The sequence below is a fragment of the Danaus plexippus genome, chromosome 23 (assembly GCF_018135715.1).
Source record: "Danaus plexippus chromosome 23, MEX_DaPlex, whole genome shotgun sequence".
In the NCBI taxonomy this organism is placed as follows: domain Eukaryota; kingdom Metazoa; phylum Arthropoda; class Insecta; order Lepidoptera; family Nymphalidae; genus Danaus; species Danaus plexippus.
This window is the reverse complement of record NC_083551.1, coordinates 3,098,319-3,112,584: the sequence shown is the minus strand read 5'-3', so window position 1 is coordinate 3,112,584 and position 14,266 is coordinate 3,098,319. Positions and strand designations below refer to the sequence as shown.

The window sequence follows — 14,266 nt, the reverse complement described above, 5'->3', positions numbered from 1 at the left end:
AGCAAGGCCTGTTATATGTGCCGATTTTTATGTACTTTTAAGGATATCTGTTGTAATGATTACCATATGAAATTTGACAAGATGGGAGGAAGTAATTAAATTCTCTCGAACGACCACTTAAACGACGTTACTCCTCGTAAAACCTCGCCATATTTTTACAGATCATATTGCGATTTAAAGTTATTGTCGGTGTCTTAGGATGTAGGCATATTTTTGCTTAATGCTTATTGTCTTGAATATAATCATATTTGCATAATCTATATTATAACATAATCTATTGATAGTCATCTATCATGACAATTCCGCCTTATTGTATTAATTCATTGATAAGTTCTAAAGCTCCCAACATTAATATCACTGGACAATGTACTATAATTATTGACACCATAACTCACATATATGTCATATGTTTTAGTCCAGAAAATTTTAGTAAATCATAAAGTATTAATCGGAATTTGGCTCCATTGTGTTATTTGTTTGCCAGAGTATGTTCCACTGAAATATTTTACATATTTCGTGGTTTCAGAACTAACTAGATATAAATCTTTATAAAAAAAAGTCGTTATTACTTTGTTATTTAGACGCTATTGTTATATCCTGAACATGTTCTGTTGTATGTGATGGATATGACGGGGTTTTATGATATTAATACATTACAATATTGATACATTATTAGGATTCGTGGACCTTAATTAGGCTTTTGAGCTCTGAATTTCTGAAGCTTTTAATGTATACTTTGTTTTTTTTTTAATATGAATACTAAAAAAAACATAATTGGATCACCAAGGGAAGTATTAGTTGATAAATATTTTTATTGCGTTTTCTTTACATTTATTTGATTTACGAAAAATTTCTCCCTCTCGTGGTATGCTCAGATGAAGAAGTTTCGCGTTATTGAGCAAAGTTCACACCTCGTAGAACCATTTACGTTCGTAGTATTAGTGGATAATGGTTCAAGACAGTAAGACTATTAGGTACGGTACGTTAAGGCTATCTAATTATAATGTTAAAATAAAAGGCTCTAATCATCTACTTTATTAGGGCCTTCAGTCCTTCAATTGCAAGTTGAGAAGTAAATTAAATTCATGTAACAATTAAGGGCAACAACTTGTAATTTTCACATTAAATTAAACACAAGTTCGCGGTATAACGAAAAAAAAAGTCGTGCTGGCCTGGAGGTTTAATAGACCCGTATCTCATACGTGAGGGCGCGGGTTCGATAACTGGCAAGTACCAATGTGATCTTTTCCGAGTGATATGTACTTTCTAAGAGTATTTAGACACCACTGACGGACGGCGAAGGAAAACATCGTGACGAAACCCGTCTTATAATTTCAAATTATAAGATTGAAATCGCCAACCCGTCTTGAGCAAGCGTGGTGATTAATGCTCTAACCTTCTCCATGTGAGAAGAGGCCTTTGCTCAGCAGTGGGCTTCGATAGGCTGATGATGATGATGATGATCGCGGTATTAAATTAGGAATGAAACGTATGGTTACGGTAAACACTTTTAAAACAATAAAATACTTATAAACGACAGTTCACTATAATAATAGTAATGAACATAAAGAGTGAAAAATATCTTTTTTTTTATTACAAATTCAGCGACTGAAACGAAGTAAAGTTTAATAAACTGTTTTATTTCCCTTATTTTTAATTTTAATGTCTACGTACAAATTATTCCCTTCATAAATAATACGTGTTAAACACGCAGCTTTGACTAATAGTCTGAGGATGAGTTTAAGTGTTATTTTAGTATATGACAGTGGAATGTTTACGTGAATCTGGAAGATGCTTCCATTTTCCTACGATCCAGTTTCTTTATGAGAATTTATAAACATCTTAAAATTTTACATTTATTATCAAAATATATGGGTATTTGTTGGATGGATCTTAGGAATTCTTGAAATAAATTTTATATTCCTGACGTATTTTCATTTTCCGGAGATAATTGATCATACACATGAATCATGATACACATTCCGCGATCCTGACAAACTGAAATCATACATGTTATGTCATATAAACAATAAGGTGTTTGATATATGATTTATTGTTTATTAAGTGCATAAAATGATTTATCCATCTTCCTATATTTGGGGTCCGAACGTCTATTCAAGAAATCAAGTAACATAATTTCTTGAGAGATGTATTTCCATCCGTTTATTATTAAGTTAGTATTGTTCGTTGTACGTGAATTTAAAAAGTATTTTCATTAGGTGTTTCTTCTACAGAAAACAGCGTTGTATTAAAATAGTTTGTTTTTATTAAAGTCATCCATAGTTTCGCGTACTTTATTTAGTATTCAGCGTTCGTAATGAATGATCCTTGTAACGAGATGAAAAAAACGTGGCCCAATTTCGTGAATTTTTGTTTGACTCTTGAAATGCTTTTTAGTGTTTTGTGAAGGTGATGGTCATTATCTTAAAGTTGTAACATTTTTTCTGAGTATTTGTTTTATGTTTTCATGAAGTAATGTTTGTAAATACAAGATACTTTGGTGTAGGCAAGGTGAATATTGATTGAGACATTCTTAAACATATACTTCGGGTCAAATAGTTAATGTTATGTGATATAATATTTTTAATATATATTAATTTAAGAAAATTTTAATTTATATGTAAAGAATTGTCGGGAAACTTGTTTTTTTTTTATCATATACTCTAAGTTCACCAAATCTCATAAAAAATGCTGGTTGATTTGATACTTACACCGTTAAAATAAATTATAAACGCTTTACAAATTATAAGATTCGTTACATAGAAAGGTTTCTATTATATTATTTACCTGCATCTATAATTGTATCAGAGTAAAAACTTTTTGTCTCCTGAAATTCATTAAGTCATAACTTCAAAGGAAAGAAAGAATAAAATTTTAATCAAGTGTCATAAATCATAACGTTCTTACTGTCACTACAAACGCAATAACCATAGCATAATTTAATAATGATACACAAATAAATAAAAACAGAAGAATAATAAAAGAAAAAAAAAGGAAAATAAGAAAAATATAAATCGTAAACATGCCGTGTAAGGAAATGTTATATTTTATTTCATCTTTTTTTGTCAGAGTTTTATGAGGTGGTTATAACAGAAGGTATCAATTTAAAAATAAAACCTCGGTCAAAAAAGCAAGTCTTTTAAGCAATTATATTAGTTTCTCAATGAGACACGTAACGTTCAATAAGATTTGATTTCGATAAACCCTTCCAATGCTATTTGATATCTGTTAACACGATTTTCTTTATTTCGTTACCATATTTTATATCAATGAACTATTAATCAACAAAATTTTCAAAATTTCAGCCTATAAAAAAGCTGATCCATGCACTGGCGAACGATCGAAAAAAGTATTCTCATGGTGTGAGATCATACAACATGGTATTATGTATTTATTCTTCTGTGTCATGAGAATCATACCACTGCTCTGCTATCTCTGTCTTGGAGTCAGTTACATAATCTGCCAGAGCGTCTGTTGTTTTGTATTCTGTTCATGACTGGTAAAATATTTTTTCGAATGAATAAAATGTATTGAAATTTATTAGTAAATCATTCACTCATTTAATCGTTCACTCAAAATTTAAATATAACATGATTTTTATTTGACCGTCAAGTGATGATTTAAGGATGACAGTAATCAGATTTAAGCTTGCTGTACAGTCAATGTAAAACAAATCGAGTATCATTAAGAAATTTACTGTTAATTTAATAAATGTTTAATTTTATCAATACTCAAAGGAATATACTGACATTATAACGACCAATAAATGTTGGAATACTATAAAACGGTCGTCAATAGCTCGTTAATATAATTTAAAGGCTTTTGCTATATTTTATTGACTTTATTTACTCGAGTTTACATTGTAGTTGGACGTATAGTGTAAACTATAAAGATGTTATAAAAAAAATATTATTTTACGAAGTTGGATTAATGTTTAATGATTAAACCATGAATTGACTAGAAGATAATAATAATAAAGTAGATATACATATAATTAAATGTTCAAAAGTAAGTAACCTGTTCATGTAAATAATAACTTATAATGGAATAAAATGGAATATCATAATCATATGTTATAAAATGAAATAAAAATTTAATTTTAAAGTAGGGAAAAACAGGAAAACAATTCTGAGATTTCATGACTCGTAACATAAAATATGAAGGATTTAAGCAATATTTGTTAAGAACTATTCATAAATTTCTAGCTCTAAGATAATTATGAACCTAATTTTTTATAACCCGCGATGCAAAAAATGGTACCATGACTTCGACGTCGATGCCTATGTGTGTGTGAGCTTGTGGGTATGTGTGTGTGAGCTTGTGGGTATGTGTGTGTGAAAAAGTTATAAAACTTTAACGCCATCTAGTGCCCATTAGACCCAATCTCAATAACCAGGTCTCTATGTTTTATTTTATCAATGTGTTTAAATTACATTTTTAGTTTAAATTAAAAACACGAAACTGTCTGTGTTCTGTTTTAAAATACGAATTTATTGTAAGTCTATTAATATTGGACAAATTCCAGCACCTTCACCCGGGGTAATCAAATTCGTTTCCAAAGTTCTCGTAATATGGAAACATCGGTCTTCGTTACTTCGTTATCGTTTTATTTGATTGTTTAGAACTAGAAGCTGTTTCAAAAAGATTTAATACTGTAAGTATGTTAATGTTCTTTCACCATATATTATTTGTGAAATATAGCAAAAGATACATCGTTAACCCGTAACGGTTTCAAGGTTACGTTTGGCTTTATTTTTATTTAATCTGTACCGAAGTTGTTACATGCGATACGTCTAAACATTTGGTTTGTTAAATTCAAATATAAAGCATATAAACTGTAAAGCTTGAAAACTGTAAAATTACACGAGTATCGTTTTATTTTGATAGTTTACGAAAATTACGATGCAATTCATAAAAATATTCAATTTGTGATGAAATTGAAACAATCGTGTAACAAAACGTCTGTTGTTCAATTGTTGTAAATGTTGTTTTTTATGATTGAAATTTATATAATGAACAATAACACCCTGAATATAAACTGTCAACTGTCAACGGTTTAACGAGTTTGATTAGTTCTTTTGTGAAGTGTTTATTTTAGAAGTGTTAACGAAGCTATTACAGCGGAGTTGGGTAAAAAGTTAATTAGTTAGCAACTTATTGAACTTCTTAAGACATCAAAAGCAGATGGTAATTGATGGCTGATTTTATTAAATTATAGGCTTTCTGGGGCTGTGAATGTTCATTTATTTTTCTCATTTTAAATGTCACAATGATCGTTTCGGATTCATGTCACGTCAGATTATGGCATATTTAAATGGCGGGAAGCGTTCTGTTATTTCATTTTATTGTTCTGATTGACTGTTTTGCTTAAATTTCACCGAACAGATCTGTAAGAATCAAGCATTTCTTATTCTTAAAAAAAATAAAACAATTGATTGCTACTTGGATAATCACATTATTTTCAACAAAATCAGTTGGGTTTAGGATTTTGGACAGTAATTTTAAACATTATAATAAATTCTACTTATTTTTCACACTCAATTTAGTGTGTTAATACTTCCTAATTAATTAAAAATATCTTTTCCTTAAATGGACATAAATTCAGTTTCTATTCAACTACTGATGCTTCAAAACATAAAAAAAAAAACTGTCGGCATATAGAAATAGGAGGAGTAAGCGTCAATTTCAACATAAAGCTGTATTTTTGTAGTTTTCCAGATAAACTCCTTAATCGTTTGCGATATGTTTTAATTATGATATATTCGATCGGTTCGTAAGAGACGAAACCTCTTAGCATTCAATGGATTCACCGTGCGGGTGCCGGGTCCATTGCGTTGCTATATTCGTAAACTTTGGTCGTATAATAAAACCTATATCATATTTTTTCTATTAAAACTTTGAACTGATAAAAAACACTTCTTTATTGATTAAATACATTAAAAAAATGTTTTAGAACTAGTTGTAAGTACGAATGAAAAATTTATGGAAAATGTATAACACTTCTTTATAAAAGACCTCGATCGTGTTTTCTCATAAAACATTGTAGTTATTTGCGTTCCGTTTCACCTCCCTAATCCCTTATCCAATTCAAATCTCTTATTATTTAATTTTCTTAGCATCCATAATCAAATTTCGTTCTAATTTGTTCTTAATATTCGAGACTCAAAGTTAAACAGTGGGGCACCATCAATCATGAGGGATTTTAATTTCACTTGGCTGTTATTAAAATACTTTTGTGTAGCATTAAAATAATTTACCTTTGAGTTCATTAACATTAATTAAAATAATTAATTATTTTAACATTTTTCGTCTTTTTTAAAGTAGGTGATTATTTGATTAAAACAGACTTATAGGGAGTAAGCGTAAAAAACACAATTGATATGTATGTATACTTATATATGTATGATAATATAATGTGATTTAGTCATTTTTTTTAGTTTTTCCTCCTGTATCAAGTCCGCCTTTTGTTCATCTTATTGACATTGGAAAATTATATCCAACATATACAATAATATATAGAAACGTGTCAAAACGTGTCAATTTTTGTCCACATATTCCATAATATAAAAAAGTAGAGACGTAACCGCTCAGCATTCAATGGCGCCGGTTCCATCGCGTTGAAGTGCAGGGGGTGGAGCTTCCTACCTCCTTTCTTAGCTGGGAGACATCACAAATATGACCAACTTATTGTATGATAAAACTATGAACACTTCGAACACTTGATACTATTTCAAAGTAAATACGTTATGGTTTTAATTCCTTGTCCGGAACTTAGCGGGTTTAACTTTATGATTATGATGTTGTTATTAACTAATATAATTTGATACTGTTTTATCATACTCGGTAGTTGTTAACCATGAAACTTGAACTGAAGTTGGGATTTCAGTTTGAATTAGCGGTTAACCTTACATAATGCTTCCGAAGCAATTGTTCCTTGTAGTAGAATGCAACAATTGTAAATAGATTCGTGGTTAGCTAAGGAATGTTAAGTATTTGTGGTCTAATGCGATTAGTATGTGACCTACCAACTTTGATGATGAAATGGCATCCAATATGCATCAGGTTTTCCTTCGAACCCGTGGTGTACTGAACCATGTAAAATAGGTCACTAGTATCCGCTGACATGAACAGAATATTTAACAGGCAAAAACTTATATTGTTAGTTTAATTTGTATCTTTATTACAATTTAAAGTTAAAAAATAAATTGATTTATTCTTTTGAATATTTTTTTTATATAAACTTAAAGTGACGATTGAAAGTAGAAGAAATGAAGTCCGTAGGGAAGAGGGAATATGGTAATTGGTTGGCAGTTTAAAGTGCAAAAGTTACAAAATTTGCCAAACACAATTTGAAATGTTGTAATGGTTAGGATGTATAGGACTCTGTGGGATTCGACTTTGCCTACTAACTAGGACGATCTAGTGGTTATAAACTTTTGAATTCTGAATGAAATGAAGAATCTTGAAATTACTTCTGGCCTGAAACTGTTTTCGGGTAGGCGTAATACGTGTTAGGATGATTGGTTGTTTTGTGTAATTTTATTTAAAGACTAAGATTTTTAGTTATTAAAAATAATGCAATAGCTTTAGCTTCTTTTATTTTACTGGTTTTCAATCTTGACTCTTAATACATATTTTGTGTCTCTCAGCACACCTTTAAAACGAAACTAAAACGTAATAAATGAAACCAAAACAAAAATAAAAAATACTGTAATTGTAATTTCAAAAAATGTTACATTAACGCGTTTTAAACGCTTACTTAGAACGATGAGTTCGCAACATATTTAGTACAAATAAATCATGTCAAATTTAAAACGTGATCAATCTTCCTTGTACGAGAGGAAATCCAAAAAGTCTTTGTATGCCCACACGAAAATAAATCGCTTAATTTCTACGTTTATCTCATTGTAACATAGTATTGAACTGACAGTACTAAAATATTAATATACTATAACAAGTCTGGCTATACGCAACTTTTTTTAATCACAAGTCATGCCATCAGTTTTGTAATAAAAGAAATTTTTTTTTTTACTTTTTGAAGTAGGTATCTCTTTTAAAATGTGATAATTACCATTGTTTTAATATTTTTTTTATGTTAAACTGAATTCGTTATTGTGATGAATAAATGCGTGATTAAAATTATTTATCGTGGTGACATGCAAGTCAATACTATTGTGATGAAATAAAATGTCGGCTAAGTGTATGTAACATAACATAAAGGAACCGTAAATTTGTTGCCTGAAATATAAAAGGTCAACATTCAAATCTTAGAAAATCATAGATTAATTTGTAATGTAACATCAAAAATCAAAACAATTTTAGGGCTGAGTAAATTAAAAACGGCAATTTTGTTATTTTATCTATTTCGTTAATGAAATAAAAAAATTCAAAAATCCCGCTTTTGGAATCAGTAAGTAGTTTAGTAAGAGCTTTTATTTTACATTTAAATGTACTCGATAACGATGTATTGCACTGAATTACGTTTACCTTAAAAACGGGATATTAATCATTATAAATACAGTTATTTTCTTTTTCATATAAATGTCGTACCTTTTGTCATAACTCATCAACACACAAACAAAATAAATATAAAACGACAACTAACATTTACTCTCGTCGCTTATAACCGTAACAACGGAATGTAGATAATTTTGTAAGTTTCACATGTGTCTCAGGAAACCTTGGATTCAACCAGAGACCTCTGTCTCCAACGTCCGTAATAGTAAACCTTATATAATGCTTTCCTAGCATTTAAAACTAAATAAAATAACGAAAAATTTTGTCTTAAAAAAATAGATTAAAATTAATTTTATAGAAAAAATAGCATCAAATTTACTTGAAGCTTAAGAGCTTTTCTGTATCTCGGGGTGATCACATCTGACACTGTAAAAACATCCCGATATTTTAGCAAATAATAATATAGTATCTATTTCATAAATTGTCACTATTTTGATCTCTTTACATTTATGCCTAAGAATGTATTGAAACGTTCCGGTCTTTGTGTCGAAAATGTACGAAATTTATCAGCGTTGCTTACTCATTCAAGGTAAAGACTAAATATTTCACTAACAATACATCTTAAATAATTAGATAAATTAACATACTCCTACAAAATAATGTTTAAAATAATTTTCTAAATGTAAATTATATTTATCTGGTAATCACAAAAGTAAAGCCAATGAGACGTTTCATTTATTATCCTTGACTAAGCAAGGCTTTTAAAATCCCAACCTGCGAAGGCTTTGCGGGATTCTTCGTAGAAATATAACCGTCACGTGAGACGAATAAAGGTACTGGGAAAATAGAGCGTTCCCATTGACATATGTTTTAATTTGTAACTGACTTTTTGAATTATTTACTATTTTTAAAGTAACATTAGCTTGTTATGAATTAATTAAATTTTTCAACCAGATAATAAATAAAATATTTTTTTCAACAATAAGTTAGTAAAAATAGGCAATAGATTTTCTTTGATTAAAATCATTCATGATTCTTCATGGTATTTATTAGATATATATCAAAAAGTCGAAATCTTAAATAGTGTAATGGAAACATACTCCGTTGTTGAAATAAATACCGATATCTTATTTAAGGCTTTGTAGAAACCAAAGCGTTGAATTATACTTTGTATAATAATTCAAAGGAGCTTTAACTACGTCCAAAAAAAAATTAATTTCATTCGTTTCGTGTTTTTATATTCATTTATTAACTTTCATATAAAAGATTTGACAACATTCAGCATTATTAAGTTAATTTTTATCTGTGCATGTGATTTTAACGGTAATATTTTTACTGGTCATGAAAATCCGCAGGCATGTGTCAAGGAATATACGATAAGACTATCTACACTTAAATGTATTGATCGTGGAAACTATTATCTATTTAAAAGGTTGTCTGAATAATAATTCATATGTATTATATACTCGTATATAATATAGGTGGCGTATTTTTTTCTTTTAAAAAAATAATTTATTTCCATTAATCAACATTCTGAAAATTGAAATTTGGTTTGAAATTTCTTATAACATATAAAAAAAAATTAATTAAAATTGAAATCAATTATTATCTTTTTTAAACTCGAATGCAATTAAATTTGCATATTCCACTTCTAACGACTTAATTTTTTTTTATTCAAACCTATTTATACGATTAATTATTTTTCAACAGGGAGTATTAATGTTTTAATGTTTTAGTTAAGTATTTAAATATTCGTTACAATGGATGTATGTATGCATGTTTGTGGCTCGTTAGATGAAAAACTGTTGCTACGTTTTATATTGCACGTATACAATTCAATGGAGACAGTTTTGTGTATTGCAAATATCATACTGATATATATTGCAAAATTTAAACCGATTATTGTAATTTTTTGAGAAACATGAATCGATATTGAGACTAATCATTCATATTATTTGTTATATGTAGAATATTGGGTTATTTTATAGAGAAAATATATTTTTAGTGACTATTTCAATGTAATATTGCATCTGAGCATATTGAGCGCCAGTTTAAGAAATACTTGGATAAATGTAATTTTAAAACAATTGAGTCTATCTCTGTTTATTTGATCCTGACTTAATTAAATCGTATTTTAAATACAGCGAGGGAAAATAAGATAAGCTAAAACAAAAAATCCTGCATAACGCTTTAAACAGGTGGCCCTAAATTCAATCTTCCTTAAACAATACGCTCTAAAGTAAGTCGAGTTCTAAGAAAATTCGACCTAGTATTGAATACCTAGAAGTTTATCGTTACTTATCTTACGAAACATCAGGTTGAAGAAATAAAAACTATCCTATAATATTGTTTTAAGACACGTATGGAAGTATTTTTCTTATTTTAAAACTATAAAATTATATACACAATAGTAATATAGAAATTGACTTTTTTAAAAGTTACAACCTCTTATATATGTGATTTTAAATAAAATGTGGAATAAATAGTATGAAATATTAATAAAATATTATTTCAGGTCCAAATGAAGAGAAGTATGACAAGAATTTAACAGACGTAAGAAGAGAAATAGCGACGAGAATACAAAGCGTCGTAATGAATAATCAAAGTCTAGTAAAGGTTTGTATATAATAAAGTCAATTATTTCATACATCATTTTTTTGCCGAGTAATATAAAAAGATAGCAAAGACCAGTATAAAATAAAGAATAAGTAGAATAAGAATACCGGTAATATGACCCTTACTAGGTCATTATAAAAGGTATTGGAATAACTAAGATTGAAGCAGAACTAAATAAACGTAGAAAAATTATAAAATAAAAGCATGTATTTTAAAAGTATATAATTTTTCGATAATATAACAAACATATATATAGATTCTTCAATATTTGATACTCTCACTTGAACCGAACAAATATATCAGTTATTATTCGCATACAGAACTCTACACACAGCGAGTAATACCTTTTTTTTTTTTTTTTTTTTTTTTTGATGACGCAGTGAAACTCTTTTTACGAGCCGTATCACCGGCCTTGTTGGGGCCGGAGAGGATGTGTGAGACTCGACCTGGGCAGGTCCCTAAGCGAGTAATACCTACATATGTACGGGTTTACAACAATTAATTGCTATTGTTGCAGCATAACCAAGATTTTCTGTCGTTCATCGAAGAAGACCTGGTTGCTTACGAGGAGAGCTTCAAAGAGTATCTCAAACACGTCAACAATAACGACACGAAAAAGAAGACTTGGGGCTTTTGGAACGCTATGTTCTACGCGGGGACAATTTATACGACAATCGGTAAATAAATTTCATCTTCTTATTTAAATTGTAAGCCAATTTTAATCTTTTTATAAAGAAACATTATAATCTTAAACGATTTTCGTAACATAATTCCATTAAATAAAGAAATTATTGTTCGAATTACCGCCGAAACTTTTTAATTAGTATAATACTAACCGTAAACATAACGTTATAACAAAATTACACATTTTCTTTGTCCGTAAACTTTGTAACAAGACATTTAATTAATATGAACAACAAACCCAAAGCAAGACTACACGCGTTATCGAAATAAGAAAACATTTTTTGGGAGACATGATTTGGTTAATTAAAGTATTAATTATTTTTACGAAGGAGATTTCTTTCTTGTTTCATTCGACCAATAATACAAATTTATAATTTAAGCAAGCTACATAAATATAGTTATTACGTATAGTTTTTATTATATAAACGTATTTGTACTTCAAACTTTCGTTATAGTTCCTTCCTATATGGGTGTATGTGTGCATGGTTTTGCATTTCATATAGAAATATTTTATTTTTATATTTGATTTCTATACATTATATTAATAAAGATAAGCACTTAATATTAAGAGTTGACTTCCTTAAATGCTAATTAAAAATAATACATTTTATATATGTAATTTATGAGATCATTTATATAAAGAAATAAGCTTTTATGGATCAGAGAATATTTAGAACGAATTCTACAAAATCTTATACAAAAAATGAATTTAAAAACTCTCAAGCCATTGGATCTTATCGAATTGATTTTTCAAGATAGTCTTCAAGATATTTTCACTTCGCAATCAGAGTTTGAAAGAAAGTCCACAGATTAAATAACTTTTATTACCTTGATGAAAAAAAATATATGAATATTTATTACTTGGTGATTTTTTATCGTAATTTTAATATAACATAACCGTTGGAAAGATATTTAAATTTGTGTCTTTATGTACCATAGTAGGTTTTTGTAAATGTAACAATATTAACATATACATTCGTACAGAGAGACATTTAAATTTATCTATAATGCTATACAAATTTTAATTTTAAACGTAATTGATTAATTTATCTTGACAAAACCGCAATTGTAAAGTTTTGAAGTTAAGAAGAGATGATGAAAATGGTTGTTTTATTGAAATAATAACTTTAAAAATATACTCAATAACTTCTATGACATTTGTTAATTATCTCCACTTTTATAGAAGCTATAAATAAAAGAGGTCAAGAAAAATAGTACAATTGTAACAAGAATAAAATAAATGATCAATAAGAAGGTCAAAATCCGTTTTTTTTTTTGGATTTTATTATTAGAAAAACACTTAAATAACCTCGAAAAGCAAAATTAATAAGAAATGGATTCGTTGATGATTTTTATATATAAATTATGTGTTGCCGGCGGTTTTGCTTGCATAGTAAATACTCTTCAAGACACGTATTATAATGTATGAGGTTTCATGTGATTTCCCGAAGATCTCTTCAGCAGATTCTGACTTGTTGGAAAATGGGACTACCAACTTAAGGCAATGCCCATTTAAGCATTCATTTGTTATTATTGAAAAAGTAACAGCCTAACAAATATATTGAGAACTTCATCCTTAGATGTCGGTAATAAAGTAGTCTTCTTTAGACTTTACTCAACTTTGAATGAGAAAGCGATCAAAGTTAGCCTAGCCGTTACAGATATTGGCGATAACAAATAGACACACAGGGTATTTTTTTAAATTTATTTTTGGTGTAGGCATCTTGATACTGCGTGTAGTGAAAATCTGTTTATTTGAATTTACAAACAGACAATTCAATTTTATTTGTTAGTGTTATAGTAATATTATAATATTTTATATTTTTTTATAAATTTTAATATTTTACGCCTGACAGAAAAACAAAGCAATAATATTGAAAATGAGTTGTGCTTTAAATAGTTTTAGGAGTCTTGTCAATTGGTATCGTTTCTTACAATATGGATATATTCATATCAAGTATTTAGTGGAGGATTTTTTTCTCATAGTCTCATAAAATTTTCAAACACAAAGAATTCTTTTGTCTTCAAAGTAATGACAGCTCAATAATCCTTTAATGTGTCTGAAAAGATTTTTAAATCCCGTATCTCTTATTTTTCAAATATTTTGTTTGCTTTTAAAGTTTGCAACATTGTTTTTATCTTTTTAAGAAAAATAACCAAGTGATTTTATAATCCATTTTTAGGAAAAAGGTGTTTCAAGAATTTTATTGTGTTGTCTTTACATAAATGAAAAATATTGTTTACTAAAATAGCAATGTTTTAAAACTACTATATTTTAAAAATATCATTCAAAAATATTATTACGTCTTTTTGATATTTATGGTATCAAATGTCAATATCAATAATGTAATCTGATAAAATATTTTTCGGAACATAATTTTACAATATTTATAGTTTGATTTCTTCTTAACTAATCTTAACTAAAATTTTATATTTTTAACCAGCACACATGCATACTGAATGTTGATATAGTTGTTTTATTTCTGGAACATTGCCCGGCAAACATTGG

The 14,266-nt window shown here is 28.3% G+C and overlaps 1 long non-coding RNA gene across 1 annotated transcript; it reads left to right on the top strand.

Annotated features, from left to right (window-relative positions):
* The first annotated feature begins 2,790 nt into the window (after positions 1-2,790).
* LOC116774894 (uncharacterized) lies at positions 2,791-3,540 on the top strand. Its single transcript, XR_004353792.2, has 2 exons — positions 2,791-3,029; positions 3,306-3,540. It is a non-coding gene; the product is annotated as an uncharacterized LOC116774894 (long non-coding RNA).
* Positions 3,541-14,266: the final 10,726 nt, after the last annotated feature.